Source organism: Ceratotherium simum, chromosome 12 (genome assembly GCF_057802395.1).
Source record: "Ceratotherium simum simum isolate JZ-2026a chromosome 12, ASM5780239v1, whole genome shotgun sequence".
Lineage (NCBI taxonomy): Eukaryota > Metazoa > Chordata > Mammalia > Perissodactyla > Rhinocerotidae > Ceratotherium > Ceratotherium simum.
The window spans coordinates 50559619-50582722 of NC_141911.1; the positions used below are offsets into that span (position 1 = coordinate 50559619).

Consider the following 23104-nt stretch of genomic DNA (forward strand, 5'->3'; position numbering starts at 1 on the left):
TACAACTTCTTTGGCACATAGGAGAAGATTGGGAGGGCTTCTCCTTTACCACAAAGAGACTTAGAAAATATGAGTTTTCTACCATTTGTGAAACACAGTGGACTGCTATGTAAGTTATGCCTAAGAAATCTCCAAGTCAAGGGGCTGGGTGAAGTGGCCTGTGGTTTCTAGGCTGGAAATAACTGAAACCCCATTTATAGCAGGACAAAGCTCTGTAACTGTATTATACCAGATGAGAGAATCATCTTGGCATTCTTTTAGTTGACAACTGCCTGAAGAGCTAAAGAGAATTCAGCAGAAATAAATTGGGCTTATTCATTTATATCCCAGGAGAGTCAACAGCTGTCCAGAGAGGCCAAATAATGGGGATTCTCAATGGTCTCCCAAGGCATTCCAGAACACAACCAGTTTACAATCCCTGTCAAGCTGAAACTAATCACAGAACCAATAAGGTAAGACATTTCTTGAATCTTTAATCTTCCTTCCTTTTCCTGCTTTGATTTGAGAGGTTAGAAAAGATGGTTAGCCTGGGAGAGGGATAGAAGCACAAAGCACAAACATGGAGAAGAAGCCAACCACACTCCTTATTTTCATTAAAGGCTTCCAGAGTTAGTTCTGAACTACAGAAAGAGAGATACATTATTTTAAAATAAAGTGCATAATTTTGACTATTTAAAGGGACTGGATTTTTAATTATAATTTTATTATGATGAAGTGAGTAGAGGGTTGTCATTATCTGAGTGAAGAGAGAAGTCATGGGAGCTGTCTTGGATTTCAGTCAAGTACCAGGGAATAGACAGCGAGCCCTACAGAGCAGGTTGGAACAAGTAGAAAGGGAAACGAATAAGGCTGTTCCCATTATTTTCTGAGTTTCACTTACTCAATGTGAAATTTCTCACATCAAAGACATAGGAACGATTGTTAAGGGCTCAGTTTTTAATTTGAAGGTAATTATATTTTATTGTTCTAGGTAATTTTATAAGTAAAAATTTGATTAATGCCAATAATTGTATAATAAATAGGTTATCAGATCTTCAATGACCTATGACTAGCATTGCAATTTCATGTAATTAATCTTTTTCTAAATTTTTATGTCTCATAATATTTTCTTAGCATTCTAATAATATTTCATGCAACTATCCATTTAAATGTTTGCATTTTGCTATTGGAGGTTTCTCCAAAATTAATTTTGTTAATTTTAGCATATGCTGTGATATTTTTATCTTTATAACTACTTAATCTATTATTTCTGTCTTTTTATCCTCATGAGTTTTTTCAACATATCACATTATATTTAACGAACTTATCTTTTTTGTGTGTGTGTGTGTCTCGTAAGCACCTCAAATTTGACATACTCAAATTGAGCTTTTGATATGTCTCCCATGGAAACTGCTCCTCTGGCTATCTTCTTTTTCTCAATAAATGGCAACTCCATGCTTCTAGTTTCTCAGACCAAAAACCTTATAGTCATCCTCACCCACTCTGTTTCTCTCCCACTCTATATCTGGTCTGGCTCCCACCTTCAAACTGGATCCAACTGTCACCACCTCTGCTGCAGCCACCCTGGGCCAAGCTATCATTATCTCTCGCCTCAATTATGATAATTGGCTCCTAACCCAGCTCAAAATGTTTTAGTAGCCTCCCATTTCAGAATAAAAGCCAGAGTTCTTAACAATGGCCTACAACTTTCTACATAATTTCCCCCCTAACAAGGAGGGTGTTGTTAATGAATTTATCTTGTCAACAGGTCATGGGGATTATTTTTGATTTTTTAATTTGATTTGTTTTTTCTATATTTGGCATTATTATACAAAGAAAAAAAGCTATTGTTCACATTATGTTGCATGGTAAGTAATCAACTTAGTATTTACAAAGCATACAGCTGGCAATGCCAATACTGCTTAAATTGTGTGAAAATCACAGTGAATATTCTTACCTGAATAGAGGCTAGTTAGTTTTAATGCATTTTATTTATGTTTTATTATTCTTACATGTTTTCTAATTGACTTTTAATTAATATGTGTTTTATTAAGTAGCTAAATCTTTTGTAATAAAGGGCAAAATATTGACATTTTGATGGAATTATTCTAATTCTATTAGTTTGCAACTAGTGACTTAATCAACCAACAAATATCTCAACTACTTATAAAAATGGTTAGACACATCTAGAACAGAGACGGACACAACAGAGAACACATCTAGAGGAAAGAGAGGAATAAGGCTGTAGAGATCATTTGTTAGACTGCCAAGTGTCTGAAATGCATGTAAAAATAATTTTCTTGTAGTTCCGTAGAAAGCCAGTAAAATTTTGCAAGCAAGAAATTGGCATAGTCAATATCCAGTTTTATTATGATTAATCTCTAACCTGAATATATAATTTTTTTAAAAATGGAAATACTACAATAAGAAAGAACACTTACAAGGCCATTGAGTAATAGCAGAAGTTAATAATATCTAGGATTAGGCTGATAGCTATTTAAATTTTAAGAAGGGGAATTATTGTGAAGAAAGAATTGGCAAAGATTAATTCCTGATTTAAAAAGATTAAGAAATAAATTCCATTTATTTTGTTGGAATAATAAATGTTAGTAACAATTGTGTTTAAGTGATTATGCTACTTAAGGAAAATTAAACACTGATAGGAGATGCTTCTAGGGATAACCTAGGGGCTTCCTACTCTGGGAGCAAGGCTCATTCAGCTGAATTAGGCCACTCTGAAGCACTTCGTGAAGAACTGGCCATTCTGCTGTTCAGTCGTAAGAGAGTGAGTTTTAGACCCTCTTTTTGTTATTCTGTCTGTGCCTGCCTGAATGTTCTGTCCTGTTGATATTTACCACTCACCTTGCCTCACTCCATGCCATTAACTGCTGCTTCTCTGCTACATATCCTTGTATTAAAAGAAATATTTTTAAAAAACACAATACTTATCAAGTCACGTCTTTTTCTGTCTTTTGATCGATTTTAAAAAATTACAAAGCACTTGAAGCCCTATAAAAAATAGGAGAAGGAAAAAAGAAGAGGAGGAGGAGAGGAAGGAGTCCAGGGACTCAAACTTGAGAAATGACCACATACCATTAAAAAAAATAGACAAGACAGGTGGTCAGAAACTAGTATAAGACAATGGAAGCTTGGTTATTTCAGGTGCACTAAAATCAGTACAACTTGCTGTTTCTTCTCTGCGTGAGGCAGCTATCGGCTTCAGCTGCCTCATTGAAAAACGCCTGCATGGTTTCCTACCTCTCGAAGCAACCGTAAACCTCACGCAGAATATCATAAGAGAATGCACCAACTAGGCTTAACAGTATAATAGGGATAATTGGCTTTTGGAAAACGACTCCAAGTTAAACTTGGGTTTAGAAAACAACAGAGTGTAAGATTTTAGTTACTCTCACGGCTGGAATTTATGCTTGGACTGAAATCACTCATTCACAGTTCATGAAAATGTGGCTATTTTTATCTTAAAAGACTGTGTGTCTAATGGCAAAATTTAGCAATATTCTGTTACGCATTCCTATTTTTATGATATACAGGATTTTTAAATATGCTGCCACAGAAATGAGCCAGAAAGAAGATCCCTTGGTTATACTTCATTTCTCTTTGAATGACATAGACTTCACATTTATGCTTTGGCGTCCATTTGCTATTTATAATAATTCATAGTTCCCTATAACTGTTTTGCTAAGAATAGTCTTTCATTTTCATGACTTGGGAGATCAAATGCTCAACTCTCTTTTTTAATTTTTTAAATGAGATAACCAACTTTTTCTATCCAAATGTGAACTCTTCTCACATTTTATTTCTCTTAGGGTAGACTTATAAAACTGGCTGATACGTAAAACAGTTGTATATTAAATAGAATGGCCTCATTTAAAAGCTATCTTTTCTCTATGAATTTTTCTTTTGTTATTATTTTGTTTATTATTTGCAGGGATTTTATTGATTCGTATCAGCTATTTATTTGCCCTTGTCAATTTTCTGAGGTTAATAAATATTAGTATTGACTTATTCTATTTAACATTTTAAATATCAGAAAACAATTGGCTCTTTTCAGTAGTTGTCTTCTTTACTGTTTTTCCTCCCTATCAATTTTGGACTCCTGTAAATATACGTAAGATTTTGTTTTGTCATGTTTTTGGTTGGCATCAAAGAGATCTCACAAATTATTTGTTCACATGTAAGTTTACCATTAGTAAGCTCACACAAACCGTTAAAAATATTATTTACAGGATTATAGATCACATTTTTCAGTACCAACTATATTTTTCAATTCAAAACTACTATATATTTTATAAATGGAAAGTCAGGTGTCCAGTGGATGTCATTCAAGGTTTCTCTTACTACAGAGTCTTTGGCAAACAAATATTTGGAAACAACTGACAGACCGTTGTCTGTCACAGTCACAACAACATATTAAAATGGGAGGAGACTCAATGACCAGAAATCAAAGCCTTTGAAAAGTCATTTCATCAATAGCAGAACATACATTGAATCGTGCCTTTTGAATTCATTGGCCCTATTGAAAACTGCACTGTTTTCATAATTTGGCAGATATATTTCTTTGGGAACTCAATATATAATTTAAATTTGTTTTTTATCTAGTATGCTGTATTGACAAATCATATAAGTACAAATTAGTTTCAGATATATATAGAAAAAATTGACACAGTTGCCAAAATCAGTATTAAAAACAGATTGATATTACCAGAAGTGTTATCTAAACATTTTAAACAAAATAATGTTGCTTCCTGTCCCCCATCCCCTTCTTCCTGTCTCCTCACCATTTCTCTCCTGATTAACCTCCTTACCTACCTTCAGGAAAGGGGAAGAAGACTGTTAATTGTTTTTAAACTTACCTTTAATCTGTTTTTATTCTGTTAGAACCTACATATGAATGAGGCTTTAGAATATTTAAGATTGTTTTCTACCTTTTTATGTCTAACTTGCTACTATAAGGAATCAAAGTTGAGAAATATTTTGAATTAGTAGATAAAGAAGAGGTAATAAAATAGAAGAAATACATTAGCAAATGTACAGATATGCACATATGTGAATGGGTGTGTGTCTGTAGGTGTATTTATAATACCATTGTCTGGAAAACATATATGTCTTACTCATGGTTTCCAAAACAATGGGATTAAACTGCTGTTAATTTGGTCACAACTTCATTTGAAAATATAATACCTCTTGCAAATAATAAAGCCATCCAATTTAAAAATAGCATTTTTGTCATTTCAATAATTTCTAAAATACTTTTTTCATTTTCTATTTTAATAAAAGAGGTATCTCAAAATATTAAAAAGATATAGGTAGAGAGAAAAAATGTACTGTGACTATCTGTGACACATTTTATTCTTCCGAGATATGTGTTGGCTATCTGCTGTCATTATTAGAATCTCCAAGTATAATATTTTCAGTTACTTTTATTGACACATATTATGGGACCTGAGTAAACATACATTGCAGGATTTGGTAAAATGAAATATCTTTAAGAAATTGTTATGTTGAACTTTAAAAGATAACTTACAAGTTTAAAATACAAATGTGCTATTAATAAAAAGATATTAACTTACCATGAAGTGCCTACGTAAGTTTAATTTATGGCTGTTTTACTTTATACCACTGAACAAACTTTTTCTGTTTATTTTTCCCAGTTTCATAATTACTCAATTTAGAGTAGCAGCATTACCTATACTAACATTTCAGAGAATATAACTAAAATCAAGTCCAAGTCTTTCCCATTGTTGAGAACAAGCTCTTATTCCCTACCATGTGAGCAGCATAGAGTAATCTTTAAAGTTCTTGACTGTGGAATCGATTTTCTGGTTGTTCTGACTGTGACAATAATCAAGTTACTGTAATGCTCTGAACAAACATTTATTCATCTTTAAAATGGGGCTAAGAGAATACTCTTCACAGGGATGGGTGATGGTAAAATGAGACTGTGCGTGCAAATCTCCTAGTCAGGGTCTTATAAATAAAAGAGACTTAAAAGATACACAAGTATTATTAAGATTTCAATTCAAAACTATTAATTAATGATCACTTTATCATTTGCAATGTGTTTCCATCAACATTGAAATATATTTGGCTTAAACATATATACTGTTTAAGAAAACACAACCAAAAGTAAAGTTAATGCTTAGAAATTATTCGATTCATCACATATGAACTTTATACATGTCTTAGTCTACGATTTGCACCATTACAGCCTACCAAATGGGCTGTTTAATAAATAACAAGATATTGTCTGTTATATGGTAGATATAGAATATATAATATTGTGTCTATTGCATAATAAAATTTAAGATGAGCAGAAATATCAGAAAATATTGGATAAATTGTTACAGGTTTTATATCTAATATAAAATGTAGATGAATTAAAGATACACATTTCAAATGAAACTATAAAGTACAAGAAACGTTAAAAGTAAGTATTTAATTAACTTTGCCACAGAGACGTATTTATCCACCAAGCTCAAAATACAGAAGTATAGAATTTAGAATTTGTGATAACATATACATTTTCAATATGCAAGACTAGTTTTACAAAATGTTCATATCCTTTGATATAGTATTGTGATCAACATGCAATATCGATACATTGATCTTATTTGGTAAATAATTATAGACACCCACAGATAGACACACACACACATTCAAAAAAAAATTGTAAAGATGCACACCAAACAAAACAGTAATTATTTTGTTATATTTAAGTGTTAGTATTATGAGTGATTTTGATCTTTTTATGCGTTTGGCAATTGCACAAAATTATTTTACACAATAAGCATATATTCTTAATTTTGTCATTATAACTAAAACAGTAAACATATTTCCATTTTAGATAAAAGCAAAATTAAGGACTCATATCTAAGAAATATCTAAGTTTATTAAAATTTCCTGCTTTAGAAATCTAACCAAGATTAATGATACAAAAATTTTGCAATTGTTGGTGAGACCGAGACAAATGCATGTATATTTATCTTTTAATAGATCTTAAGTCTGATTCAATGAAGTTTTAATGTTATACTTCATAACACACCAGTATTTCCTATATAGTATAAAAGACAGTAATTGGAATATAGGGTCCAATTCACATTCAATTAGTGATATACTATTTCATAATAAAACTTGTCTTGCCACTAAATCTTTTAATTTGTAGAGACCGTATTGTAATTGGATTTTATAATGATAATTCCAAGAAATTATCTGGTAACATCTCATAGTTGTTTTTATCTCCCTTTAGAGAGGGGTAATTAATTATTGAATCCATCAAATTATAATCTGTACAAAAACACTAGCTGCTTTAGTGACTTAATAATTATAAGAAATAATCTTAAACTGTTCGTATAAGTTTATAAATGAAACATATATTTGATGTATAAATATAGCATAATACAATTAACAGCAACACTGGAAAAGTATTTTTTTCAAACACCAAGTCTTTCTTAAAAGACATCAATAATGACAGTTGCAAAAAGAGGAACATAACTTTTCAAATGCAAATAAAGTATCTAATAAATAAAAATTACGCAAATAGATATAAAAGCAATGTTAACTTTTCAAGTAGTCAACTTCTAAAATATTAACATTAATAAAATAATATAAAATTATATCGATTGTGGGAAATAGGACATTGCATGTATTGTTTGTAGCAGTGTATATCAGAACAGTTTTCTAGAAGACCATTTCATAATATATATCTGAAAATTTAAGTTTTACATTTTCACTTACAGAAATTTATTCCATAAAAATTATAATTGATTATACATTTATTTAACTTGACACCTACTTGTCATCACGTTGGTTATTAAAATGAAAAGATGGACGTGACCAGAAAAGAGAAATCTGATTGAAAAAAATTAAGTTAAATCTATATGATGGTCAGTCATAAAACAATGTTAAATTATTAAAAAATTATAGAATTTTAAAATTGCTTAATAATAAAAAGATGCTCACTACACATTTAATACATAAAATCCAGCTTTCAAAATAATATACACTATTTTTTTACAATATTTAAGTGTATAAACATGATCTAATTAAAGAAAGAAAATATATTCTTGTCCTGTGTATGTGATTTAAAAAGTATAAACATAAGGAATAAAAATTAAATATAATAGCTTTGTCAAAGTGCTAAGTGATTCGTTTTTTTCCCTACATCAAAATATCTATTTATATTTGAATTACATTTCACAGTTTATTATTCATATGTAACATTTACTTATTTAGGGTGAACATTTGACTATATCACAGAATAGCATGAAAATATAAATTGCCTTATTTAATTCTTGGGTATTATAAAAAGATAGGTTAAGTAAAATAAAGTTTCATGTGCCATTAAATTCAATTTTGCTATGGTGGGTGTGGGGGGCAGAGTTCTAATATATCTAAGTATTATTACTAGACTAATATGCATGCTTGAAGTAGTTTCCTTGGCCATAATGGTTACAATAATGAAGTCTGTGGTTTGTGGATTAAAACATTTTTTCAAAGCTGAGAAATTGCCACGGAATTGCATTTTCTCTTGGTGAATATATCTTTTCATAAGTGAAATGAAAGTAGGAGAAACCCCAGAAAATATAGCAGAGAAATAGTAATCATAATGTTATATGTCTTCTCTCCATCCTATTACTCGTTTTATTTTCATTTTTCATCTTCCATTAGATGTTGTATTCTCTTTATATTAACTCTTGAACAAAATGATGTGTGTGTGTATGTGTGTGTGTGTATTCATGGTTGTAATTTAAGACTCTTCTAGGTAAAGAAATCACTGATCTGTAAAATATTAGTGACCCAGATTACTGCAGGGAGCCTTGCCTGCTGCCATTAACCCTTACCTCTGTAACGCAAACCTATGAGTAAAGAAAGCTTCTCACAGCAGGCTGTGACCAACATCTGTGAGAGTGGAAAAGGATTATAAATAGATACAGCAGATAAAATGAGGACAAAAATCCCTATCAGGAATTCTGAAAACCAAATATCAAATACTCGAGTTTATTTAAATAATAATTGAAATCAAGCTGTAGCCTCACCTTTCAAATGCAGTTGATTCCTGTATATGCAGAATAATTATTCATTTACACAATAATAAGGTTCAGACAAAAGCAATTTTAGGTATTGTAAATATAAACTCAGGAAGTAAATATGATTGTTTAATGGGAATAGATCTATAGTGAAATAGTATTATTCAGAAAATATTTGAGCATGGTCTACACACATTTACAGGCTAATATATAGTCCTATAAACCTCATCATTTCTTAAATAGTACAGGAAGGAACTCCTATAATCATTACAATCCAAAATTTCAAGGTAAATTTAATCCCTTCCTTATTCTCTGATATCATAAGTGCTGTTTGTACATTTTCCCTTTGTGAGAATTAATGTGAATCCCTTCAACATATAGAATTTCCTTAGTATTTAAAACTATTAAAGAATAAATATATTTTATTTGATTATTCTTATAAAGAATACAACTTACTGTCATAATTATAGAAGTTTTTCTGAGTGTCTGAGACTCCGAGAAAGGAAGTCAACCTTTCTGTGAAGGCCACTGAACCAATTTATAAGTGATCAGCAATCCAGCCATCCAAGAAATCTGAGAGTTCTGGTTTCATTTATTCACTGAAAGGAAATAGAGCTTCCCATATTTATTTCACATTCTTAACACACGACAAGAAATTCTTTATTCATAATGTGACTAAAACTGCACACTTCCAAGTTGATATGCCAATAATGCTAGTTTTCCTCTGTATTACCTGTTCAAAGTCGCAATACTTTTACTCAGTTTAATAATGCATGAAACTGTTGGAATCGATACAATCATAGAAGTGGTTTCTATAGTAACTGTTTTATCTTGATAATAGTTCACATTTTTAATGACCTTTATATCAACTTGTTAAGATGAAGAGAAAGATTCTATATAATCACAACGTGTTTGAGCTGTGGATCCTCAAAGATCATTTTTAGAATGCCCTCATTTTACAGATGTGAAAAAATAGGGCTGCAAGTGGTTTAGTAACCTAAAGAAGGTCTTAGAATTAATGCCATGTTAAGACTAGTGCCAAAGACTCTGACGTGCGATCATTCAACTATTATCTGTTATTATTTCAGCATCTACCTTAAAAATATCAAAAACAGAATTTTAGAATTGCTTAGCAATGTAACAAAAAATGTAGCAAATGTGAAAATTCTGTCTGAATTCCAAGGTTAATTGATATTTTTTACCACTGTCTTCCCAGATGAATTATTTGATTTTTTACATGTTGCTGCTGGGTTTAAATTGGCTTCTTCCAATACCTCTAATGTGTAAGCATTTCTAATTCATAAACATAAATTACCACAAATTGACATGTGTTTTTCATGTAGATTTTTTTTTATTGTGGTAAATATATATAACATGAAATTTAACAGTTTAACCATTTTTAATTAAACAATTCAGTGGCATAATTATATTCACAATGTTGTGCAACCACTACACTACTACTATTTATTTTCAAAAATTTTCATCACACTAAACGGAAACTCCATATCCTAATTAAGGAATAACTCACCACTCTCCCCTCCCTCGGCCCTAGTAATCTTTAATCTTCACTCTGTCTCTATGAATTTGTCTATTCTAGATATTTCATATAAGTGCAATCTTTATTGTATATGTCCTTTTGTGTCTGGTGATTTAACTTAACATAATGTTTTGAGATTCATCCATATTGTAGCATGCATCAAAACTTCATTCCTTTTATAGCTGAACAATAGTCCATTGCATATATGTGTGTGTGTGTGTATATTTATACATACTATATTTTGTTCATCCATTCATCAGTTGATAGACACTTGTTTCTACCTTTTGTTTTCTATCTTTCAGCTATTGCACATAATTCTGCAACAAACATTTTTGTATAAGTATCTGTTTAAATCCCTGTTTTCAATTTTGGTGACACATATCTGGGAGTCAAATTGCTGGATCATATGGTAATTCCATACTTCACTTTTTGAGGAACCACCATATGTTTTCCACAGCTTGGTTTTCCACAGCTACACCATCTTACGTTCCCACCAACAATGAATGATGGTTCTAATTTCTTCGCATCCTCACCAACACTTATTTTCCATCTTTTAAAATTATTAATATAACAGACATCCTAGTAGATAGGAAGTGGTATCTTATTGATCTCATTTCCCCTACTCACTATGTTGAGTAGCTTTTCATGTGCTTATTGGTCATTAGTATATATTGTTTGGAGAAATATCTGTTCAAGTTTATTGCCCATTTTTAAATTGGCCTGTCTTTTTGTTATTGAGTTGTTCTTTATACATTCTGAATATTAAACCCTTATCAAATACATGATTTGGAAATATTTTCTTCAATACTGTAGGTTGTGCTCTTTGGTTATAGCTTTAATGCTGTTTTTTTCTATAAAGTAATTCATGTGAGATTTTCTATTTAAAAATGACATATTGTAAAGAATTATCAAAGCAACAATAAAATTTATTAAGTAAACAAGCTAATGTAAGTTTTAGAACTACTGATGGGAGTACACGTTCTGTTTGAAAATTCTTCCTGGTTCTTTATCTGTTAGAAAGAGACTATCCCTATTTGCCTGAGTTATACTGGTATTCAACCATTCCAATAAATATTACGAGTCATGTTTATCATCTGTTATTCAAGGAAATGTTGTTTAAAGAAAGAAATGCTCGATAAGTATACAAACCATAGAAAATTCTGGCAAAAATATTTAGCAAACTATAAATAAAAAGTACTTTCCTTAATATGATGGCTCATATGTTAGGAAATTAACACAAAAATATTATAGTAAACAAACAACATTATGATATACAAACAACATTATGGTAAACATTAGAAGTACTACTGTTAAATCAAGAAGAAGATAATGTGGCCATAAATCACTTGATCTAGTCATCATTTAGCAGAATATACTAATCAGAACCACAACAGAAAAAATTAATATAATATAATATAATATAATATAATATAATATAATAGCATAGTATAGTATATAAATTACCAAATAAATAATGTTATGCATAAGGACTCCTAAATAAAACATCCCACACAAAAGTACCTACCTTCTAATGTTCAGATGGCCATTTCACCATGAGAGCCATTGCTCCGACACAAACAAAATAAAACGAAACACTACAACGTATATGCTGACATTTCCAAGTCTGGGTTAGGTAGTTTTTCTCTATTTAAGTGATTAAAGCGGAAGTTCTCAAGGTTAGAAAATGTTCTTAGTTTAGTTTTAAAGAGTTCATTGATTTAATATGTCCAAGAATAAAACATAACTGAATATTTGCATAATAAGGATAAGTATTCTTTTCAGAGCATTCTGATGATTTAAATATTTTTGCATTGACCCAAATGCCCCTTTGTAATTACACAGAGTAAATATATTCTATCCAAAGGTACACTCTGTGCCATGAATATATTTGCTAATCTAGAAAAACAGAAAGTATTTTCAGTAGAAATAGGTTCCACAATGGCTTGATCTCATGGGAACTTTGGGAACAAGGAGAATTTTGAAACAATATTTGTAGAATTGACCCAACAGTATAATAAGGAAATTACTATCATCTCTGTTGTTCAGGAGACTAAGCTATGATTTGGAGACGTTAAGTAATTTTTTTACGAATAAAGAAATGGTATAGAGTCAAAAAATATTCAAAGGAAAACCAGCCTAATTCTCCCCATAGCCAGTGCTTCTATCAATTTCATTGTTTAGCAGCAATTGAGGACATAACACAGGTTTTGAGAGACAATAATAAGAGCTCATTGAAGAGTTCCTGTGTCACAATAAAAATAGAGATATCATAGATAGATGAGAGATATTTGTTGTATACATGCTTTGAGTCACAAAGTTACTGAACTTATTATCTCAAATAGGATATTACTAGGCATTTTATTTTTGAAATTGAAATTGAATAACATGTTTAAGAGAGGAAGACAAATGTATTATAAGTACATAAAAGTATTTAGAATTGATATGTTTTGCTTATATCTATATTGAGTAATATTAGTTAACTTCTTTCTTGTTTAAATTTTAATATGTGTGTATTGTTTTGTTTTTTTTTTTTGCTGAGGATGGTTCACCCTGAGCTAACATCTGTGCCAGTCTTCCTCTATTTTGTATGTAGGTCACCGCCACAGCACACCTGGCGACGAGTGGCATAGGTCTGCTTGCAGGAACCGAACCCAGGCCACCGAAGCAGAGCGTGCCGAACTTAACCATTAGGCCATGTGGCCGGCCCCATGTGTACTTTCTTTGATGCATGTACTAAGTGTTTGATTTTTTTATGCACAAGTGAATGATGCATATATGGTATGATTAAAAAGCCTTTAAATAAATGCCAAATAATTTGCTTGTAGATATTTTTCTCTAAAAATATTTTCTGAATATCAAATAGACAGAATTGCAAATTCTGCTTTCAAGTCCTTACATAAATTACATTTAAAACTTTTTTAAAATTGTAAATCCTAATTGTTTTAGCTTGAAGCAGAGCATGAAGTGAAAATTGGGGTGAAAACAATGTTTGGGAAATGCACATTCTGAGCAGTGAGAATTAAAATAATGGTAATAATAATAATAAAAGTAGAGAAGGAAAGATGCAAATTAGTTGTATTTGGTACCTCACTACAGTGGCTACTACTTAATAAAGAGACTTGGCTCAGGACCACTGGAAGGGTAATAAGAAAAGGAATAGGATTTACCCACTCAGTTTCCTCTTATTCCCTAACCTCCATTGCTCAAGGTCACCTCATGAGAAGCTAACTCCTCAGTATTTGGGGTTGCATCTTTTGAGTCCCCAACTGGACACTCTGGAAGCCAGTCCTAATCTCTGTAGTGTGTTATTTCATCAAATTCAAAAATGGAGTAGTCACCTAGAGAAAACGGAGCACTGACCAAGGCTAACAAAGGAGGTGGTCAAAGGAAATTGCAGAGGAGAGCTGTCTGTGTGCTTCCCTAATGGCCTTCAGATCCAGCTGTGTTTTTCCACTCTATTGTTTCCACTCCATAAAAAAATATGGAGACTCCAATTTCATCTGTGAGAACAAAAGTTTCCCCACTCTTTCTTGAAGAGGACATAGAATCAGTCAGAATCCTCTTTATGGTGATGGTCAGCTATAATCTCACAAAAGACTGTGTAAGATTTTTGTTTTCGTGAAACAAGCTAGTCTCCACTGCTATAGCTGATCCTTATCCATTTACGAACGTTCATCATCTCCTGCCTCCAACATTTATTCTAGAGTTTTCTTATTCTGAATGACAGAGCTCTCAATTTTCTGTCCTTGGGTTATGTTGGCTATAATTTCCCTTTGAAAGTTATTACTGAGTATTGAATATGCCCAGTCAATTCTTCGGTTCCCATACTCACTGTTCCTAATGCGTTCTAACACTCCCAGATCTCTGTGGTAAGCAAGATAAACCATTCCAACCAAAAACTCTCTCCGATCTCTTGGTCTACTGGAACATGTATTACTAAAAAGCCAGAAGGAGTCACAAATCAACCCTCAGGTGTCCATTGGAGCATGTATTCCCTCTAACATGCTGATTCTCTAGAATACTGGTATTTCTAACTTGCCAGAGCCCAAACTAGAAGAAATAGGAAACACAATTTCTTCAAGTGAGTAAGATAGGCCATTTCAACTCTACCTTGAAATTCATATGTTTTGAACATACAGACAGTGTACTATACATCAGTTATTGCTTCAAGGCATATCCTGCATTCTGAAGGACATCTCCATGAAGGGCTGGCAGTACCTTAACTAAGACTTCAAATATATGTTCTAAATCCCTAGCAGGTCAACTGCTTCTAGTTGATGGGGTAACTATGTGGTAATATCAATGTGTCCTATGATCATGAGCACACTGGTGCATCTTCTTTGCTGCATGATGAGTTCCTTGGTTCAAGCCAATGTTGGGTGAAATGATGTCAAAAGTTAAGGCATTCTGTAAGCCAAGGAATGGTTGTACTGGTGGAAGTACTATGGCCAGTAAAATCAAACTTATATTCAGAGTGTATATCTCTTCTAATAAGAAAGAGTTGCTGCTCTATAGAAAGTTAAACAGGGTCTGATAATTACCTACCACCAAGGAATTGGCTAGTCTCCCCAAGGAACTGTGCCATTCCCAGTCTCTGCTGTTGATGAGCTGATATTTAGTGGCGGAAGTAAAGAAAGCAGTCTTAGTGAGGGGAAACCTATGTCATTGGGCCTAGACATTTGCCCACATTTGTTTTGGGTGCCCACTGTACAAGCCCCGTGACTGAGGAGAGGGTCTTCTGACATCCAATATAAGGGTTATCCTTACAGTAGTAGACTAGTAGATATTTGTCTGACACAAATATCTAAATGCTTTGAACCCATTCCCAAAAGTCCATCCACCTATATCTTTACCAGACTTCCTTACCACTTTTCTCTGAGTCATAACATACGTTGTTATGAGAATATGAAATATGAGAATATCAGAAAGAGAAAAAAAACAGAGAACAGAACAGAAAGAAATATGTGAAGTAACAATAGCAAAAAATTTTCCAAAAATAATGACCTACACCAAACCATAGATCCAGGGTGATCAGAGAACACAACACAGGTAAACATCAAAAAATATGCATCTAGGCATATCATATTCAAACAACAGAAAAACAAAGAGAAAAATCCTAAAGAAGACAGGGGAAAAACACACTTCTTATTTATACAGGAACAAGACTAAGAATTATGTTAACCCTCTTCAGAAATCGTCAAGCAAGAGAGAGTGAAGTGAAATATTTCACATTTTGAAAGAAAAATAAATGAATAAAAACCAACTACCTAGAATTTTGTATCCAGTGAAATGAAATGAAAATACAACTTACCAATTTGTGGGATGCAGCAAAAACCGTGCTTAGATGGAAATTTATGACATTGAATACATATATTAAAAAGAAAAAAGATCTAAAAACATCATTTAAGGTTCCATCTACGAAACTAGAGAAAGTAAAGCAATATAAACCAAAAGTTAGCAGAAAAAAAGAAATAAAAAAAGTAGAGTAGAAATCAATTAAATTGGAAACAGGAAGACAACAGACAAAATAAACACAACCAAAAGCTGGTCCTTTGAAAAGAAAAAGAAAATAGATATAAACTTCTAACCAGGATAACCAAGAAAATAAAAAGAGAGAAGACACTAGCACCAGAAATAAAAGTAGGGCCATCACTACTGATACCATGGACACTAAAAGGATAAAAAAGGAATATTATGAGCATCTGTATGCCCACAAACTTGATAATTTAGATGAAATGAACCAATTCCTTAAAAAACATAACCTCCCAAAACTTACGCAGGAGAAATAGATAATATTAATAGGCCTATATGTATTAAATAAATTAAATCAATAATTAATAACATTGCAAAAACCCCACTATGTCCAAATGATTTCACTGGTGAATTCTACAAAGTGTTTTAAGGAAGAGACTAACACTAAAAAATTCAGAAAATAGGAACAGAGGAAACACTTCCCATTTCATTCTGTGAGGCAAGCATTACGCTAATTCCAAAACCAGATAAAGACATTGCAAGAAGGAAAACTACATATCAATATCTCATACGAACATAGACGCAAGCAAAAATCCTCAACAAAGTAGCCAATCAAATCCAACAATATATAAGAATTATACACCACAAGTAAGTGGGGTTTATTCCAGGTATGCAAAGCTGATTCAACATTCAGAAATCAATTAATATAATCCATCACATCATTAGGCTAAAGAAAAATCATGTATTCATATAAGTACACTGAGAAAAAGCAGTTGACAAAATCCAACACTCATTCGTGATAAAGCAAAAAACAAAACAAACAACAATAACAACAAAAAATCATAGCAGACATGAAGAGTGATCTCTACCTGAAGAAAAAGTTGGTCGTCTTTTATAAATTGTGCATGTAATGTAAATGCACATACCATCATTGACTAATAGTATCATTTCAATTATGTGTTTCTTTTAGAAAAGGTATTCCCTGATAAAACTAAAATCCTATTAAAGAAAGATAAAAAAAAAAATCTCTCAGCAAACTAGGAATAAAGGGGAACTGCCACACTTCAATTGTGAGGAAATATTCAGATTCGGCCAACATCTCATCAAACCCTCTGTGATATTTCTTAAAATCGAACTGTCCTTTGCCCTCATGAATAAGAAACCTGTGGTACCAGGCAGGACATGTCCTCGTGAGTCCTCTTCAGCCAGTGGAGCGCTTCTGAGACCTAGGTCGAGGAAGTGGCCCATAAGTTTCAGGCAACCTAGAGAGCCCGGACGGTGGTGGAGAAGCATTCCCAGGAGATTGTCTCACCGCCTCCATACAGGAAGCCAGAGGGACTGCGAAGCACGCACCCATCCACATTCTTCCCCGGGAGGCTGCAGACTTTCACAAGAATGAATGAGACTTGCACAGCATCTGTGATGAGCTCCAGAAACATGACAAAGAGGAGGAGGACTCCCCGACCTCGTGGAGATCAGAGGAGGAAATGGCGGCAGAAGCTGCAGTATTGTGGATCTACTTTCAGTGACGCAGGCACAAAAGTAACTGGAACAAATCCCAAGGCATAAGGAAGCCCGTCTCTTTCTTTAAGACTCTGTGGCATGGGAAATGAAGCTAAGAGACTTTATTACATCTTGTAATTTTGCAACATTTTGCGAAGCATTTTATTACTGTTGTGGAAAGCATTGTGTTTATGCTTCAATCATGATGAGGGGCAGGCTAACCTCAGAACAACCGCGTCTGTAGCCCCTCCCCACTTCCTTGGCTGTGTACTTTAAATAGAACATTTTCTAAATTGTCCTTTGGTCTGGAGGGAAATAAAATGGGAGTTAAAATATTTCAAAAATTTTTGATTAAAAAAAAGTTTTGATAAATAACATCTACAAAAATGTACAGCTAATGTCATACTTAATATTGAGAAACTAGATTCCTTCCCTCTAAGATGGGAAACAAGGTAAGATTGTCCCTTCTCACTACTCTTGTTCAATACTATACTGGAATTCCTAGCGAATGCAAAAAGTTAAGGAAAAAAATAAAAGATACACATATTGGGAAGGAAAAAATAAAACTATCCCTGTTCATAGATGGTACGATTTTCTGTGTAGAAATCAGCAAGAATCAACACAAAAACTCCTGGGACCTGTAAGTGAGTATAGCGAGGCTGTAGCATACAAAGTTAATTTTGAAGTCAGTTGCTTCTCTTTATACTATAAATGAGAAATCTGAATTTGAAATTAAAAACATAGCACAGGGGGCTGGCCCTGTGGTCTAGCAGTTAAGTTCCCATGCTCCACTTCGGTGGCCTGGGGTTGGCTGGTTCCCATCCTGGTCTCAAACCTACTCACCACTCATCAAGTCATGCCGAGGCAGCGTCCCACATAGAAGAACTACAACTCTACAACTATGATATACGACTATGTACTGGAGCTTTGGGGAAAAAAAGATAAAGAGGAAGATTGGCAACAGATGCTCGCGGAGGGCAAATCTTCCTCAAAAGAAAAAAGAAAGCACAATTTACATTACCACAAAAAAAAACCAAATACTTAAGTAAAAAAGCTACAAAAATATGTATAAGCCTATATATGAGGAAAACTACAAAATTCTGATCAAAGAAATCAAAGATCTTAATTAATGGAGGGATATTGTATGATCATAATACAAAAATTAAATATTGTTAAGATATCAGTTCTTCCCAACTCGATCTATAGATTCAACATCATTTTATATGGCAATATTTTGTAGATATCAACAAACTGATTCTAAGGTTTATATGAAAAGGCTAAAGACCCAGCATATCCAGCACAATACTGAAGAAGAAGAAAAAAGTCAGAGAACTGACGTTACCAAGTTTCAAGACTTACTACAAAGCCACCATAATCAACACAGTGTGGTATTGGGAAAGAACAGTACAGTGACTTTGATAGATGGTTTGGTACTTTCTTACAAAGCTGAATGAACATTGTCTTAGCAGGTGACTCAGTAATCGTGCTCTAATTTAGTTGAAGATTCATAGCACATTCCTAAGGGAAAGAAGACAGTCTGAAAAGGCTGCATACTGTATGACTCCAAGTATGTGACATTCTGCAATGGCAAGACTATAGGAGTAAAAGATAAGTAGCTGCCAAGCAATTCAGGGTTGAGAGACAGAATGAATGGTCTCTATGGTAATGGATTATAGTTGGGACATTAATAAGAACTCATCTTTAACTTAACATAATTACAGATGGTTACTTAAAAAGCTATTTACATATATGTGTATATATACAAAGCTTAGTCTATACACACATACTCCTTTACTCTGTCTACTCAGAGGGCCTAAAAGAAATGACACCTCGGTAGCAGTGAGCATGCCTAATGCCCGGATCTTGATTTTTAATACCATTATATAATAAAAAGAATGAGACCGCTGTGGAGAAATGCTGATTTTAGGACTGGGATAGGAAATATAAAAATAAGCCTTGAACACGTTGTAGTACCAGAAAGTAAGGAAGTGCTCAAAACGCGCACACACACACACACACACACACTAATGGGGTATGTCGAAGAGGCACAGGATCCAACTGAAAAAGCACCTAATGGCCAAAGAGAAACAATTTCAGCAACAAAATAAATAAAGTATTATTGGATTTTAACTCAAATTATAAAATAAGTATCCACATGCTTATATTTATATAAATCAATAATTCATTAAATTAATACCTAGGGGAGAAGAGAAAATCTCCCATGCAGAATTCCAACATAACTATGTAACTACTCCATTCTGAATGAAGGAGAGCGTAACTCCCCTAAGTGTGGGCTGCACATAGTGACTTTCTTCCAAAGAGCATAGCGTGACAGGGGGTTACAGAAGTCACTTCATAGTGGAGAGAGCTGGCAAACACTACTTGATCCAGGTGAGCAAGGAGCAAGTTGATAATATGTGCGCTTGATATGATGTGATGAAAATAGCACTTTATGTCTGTGTTCTTCCTCCCAACACCCTATAATCTCAGTCTAATCACGAGAAAAACATCAGGAGGATTCCAATAGAAAATCATCCTACCATAAACCTAATACTTTTCAACACTGTTAAGGTAGTCAAGGCAATTCTGAGGAACTTTCATAGCCAAGAGCGCCTAAGGAGTGGGATCCTGGATAGAATCCTGGGACAACAACAAAATACCTTAGCTAGAATCTAAGGAAATTTGAATAAAATATGGACTTTAGTTAATAATGATGTATCAATATTTATTAATTAATTATAGCAGATATACCATACTAAAGGAAGATGTCAATAGAGGGAAACTCTGTGTGTGTGCGCGTGCGTGTGTGTGTGTGTGTGTGTGTGTGGGAGCAGGCATATATGAGAACTCTCTAACGTCTTAAATTTTCTGTTAATCTAATACTGATCTAAAAAGTAAACGTATTAATAAAAAATGCACCATATTCCACCACTACCGCACAAGTACAGCTTATTTTCTTTCTACATCATAATTTATCATATAGTTCATAAAGATACAATGGGAACAAAATTTTAAATATGCAAATAGCTTTATTTATTTATTTTTTTGCGAGGAGGACTAGCCCTGAGCTAACATCTGATGCCAATCTTCCCCTTTTTTCTTGAGGAAGAGTGGCCCTGAGCTAACATCCATGCCCATTTTCCTCTACTTTTTATGGGACGCTGCCACTGCATGGATTACCAATAGGTGCGTTGGTGCGCACCCGGGGTCCGGGCCTGTGAACTCCGGGCCACCAAAGCGGACCGCACGCACTTAACTGCTTGTGCCACCGGGCTGGCCTCCAAATAGTTTTATTTTTAATCTCCAAATACTGGCTTTGTTACCAGGGGACAAATCTGCGTTAGTAAGATGAAACAGAAAGTTCACATTGTAACAGATCAGATCTGTGACAAATGAACAGATCAACATGGCAAAAAGAGCATTGTACTTTTATTTGAGGGGGGCACCATTATTTGAGGGCTTTAGAGAAATTTGGAAATAGATTCTTATATAATGTAAATTATATTACATTATACAAATGTATATTCAGTATATATATTCAAGATACATATATTTGTTATACATATAGTCATGTATATTGTGTAAACAAATTAGATGCTTTAATTATTATTGACCCTCGCTAAAAATCAATAGTAAAAGTAAAAGCTGTGTGTTTATTTCTTAAATTATTTCATATTACAAAGATCTATCATCCATAATAAACTTCAGTTTATGTAGTTCTTTGCATTTAATATTATATGAATTTTCTCAATCTGTGTATCAAAGTTAATAGTATATATTTTTTTAAAGTCTTATGTTGTAATTTGAATTTAATAATAATAACAATTTGATTTTCTCCTTTTTATTTGCTTACAAATAATATATTGTCCCTTCGGGAACATTTTTCTCAGTTATTGATCTGTCAAAAACTCTGTCTGGTAGAATCGCTTAAAAAATCATTCAGTGTAGCATACCAAGTCAGTAATGTTGACTCAACTTCATTATCCTACTTTCATCTAATGAAAATGACTTATCCCCATATGTAATATGTGGTATAAAATAATATTACAATTGGATAGCTTTAAATTGCATGATTGAGATATTTTAATGGCAAAATTTCAAAGATGAAATAAAAGTTATGCTAGTTGCATTTTATTTACCTTCGGATATTCAATATTTCTTGTATTTATTAAAGATTGATATTTATTGGGGATATTATCTCACCATTTCATAAACTTTTCAGAAACTTTTGACTGAATATATAAACACACGTGCACACTAATACACTCATATACATACACACACATATGCATTAAAAATCATTTATTTCATTTATTTATGAAAATATGAACTTACTCTCCCTGACAGAAACTATGATTGACCAATGTTGACAAAATAATTTATTAATTCGAGTCCTCAGAAATGGGTGAGAAGAGGAGCTGGAGAGATTTCCTACTGTATATTTGAAAATTAAAGACACATTTTCTTTTAAAAATTTTTTTTCCTAGTGCAATGGTTCCCAACAGGAGAAGGAGGGCTCCCTCAGGGAATATTGGATGACGTCAGCAGACATTTTTGTTGTCAAACTTGGCAGAGGTTGCTACTGGCATCTAGGGTAAGAGACCAGGGATGCTATTAAACATTTTACAATGTACAAGAGAGACCGCTTCAACAAAAAAATTATCGGGCCCCAAATTTCAATAGCACTAAGTTAAGAAAAACTGTTGTAGAGAAAAAAAAAGGAAGGATAAAAAATATAGTAGGCGGAGTGTGTCAAATGTCACTTAAACAGTTTTGGAAACAATATGTTCAGTACTCAATTTTAAGTTTTGTTTAACAAGCAGCCTCTTGGCTCCACACAGCTTCAGTAAAATCTATTATAGATGCAATTAACACATGACAGCTGGTTTGACACTGAACCAACAGCAAGAGAACAATGGAGTCTCCAAACTCAGAGGCAGAGGTGTTCAGGAGACTATAAAACTCTAGGAATGGCAAAAATTCTTGGGACAGCATTAAGCTTTCCAAGGTCTGTGGAAGGGACGTTTAATTTATTTATAAATGTAAAGGTCAGTGTGATCTCGGCAGACTTATACTGATGCACCTGAATCAAAGTAAGGAACCAGGGATCATGCGAAGGAAGATGACTTCCATTTTGCTTCATTAAAATTTTCAGTTGTCAGCTTTTAGCTTTCATATATTTTCAATAAATCAAAATTACAGAATATTAAAATATGATAGTAAATAAAATGTATATTTGAGTAAGTTAGATTCGGCAATACAGAGACATTTCCTTTAAAATTACTAAAAAGTCAATTAAATTTTGAAAACTATGTAACCAACATCTATTGGTTTATAAATGTATCAGGGAATGAATGTCAGTTGTTTATATGATTTAGATAGCAATGCTTTATAGTTATTATACTAAAATAGTATTATTTTATATAGTATAAAAATTTATATAATATAAAAATTAACTTATTTTTGAAAAATAGTCACATTTTTAATAAAAATGAGCTATCACAGAGTTTTAAATCCTACAAGCTTTTTATTCTTAAAATGTCCTACTCTTACAGTGCCAAAAAAG

The 23104-nt window shown here is 32.9% G+C and overlaps 1 pseudogene; it reads left to right on the forward strand.

Annotated features, from left to right (window-relative positions):
- The first annotated feature begins 375 nt into the window (after window positions 1–375).
- LOC101387203 (uncharacterized) lies at window positions 376–17604 on the forward strand (annotated as a pseudogene).
- Window positions 17605–23104: the final 5500 nt, after the last annotated feature.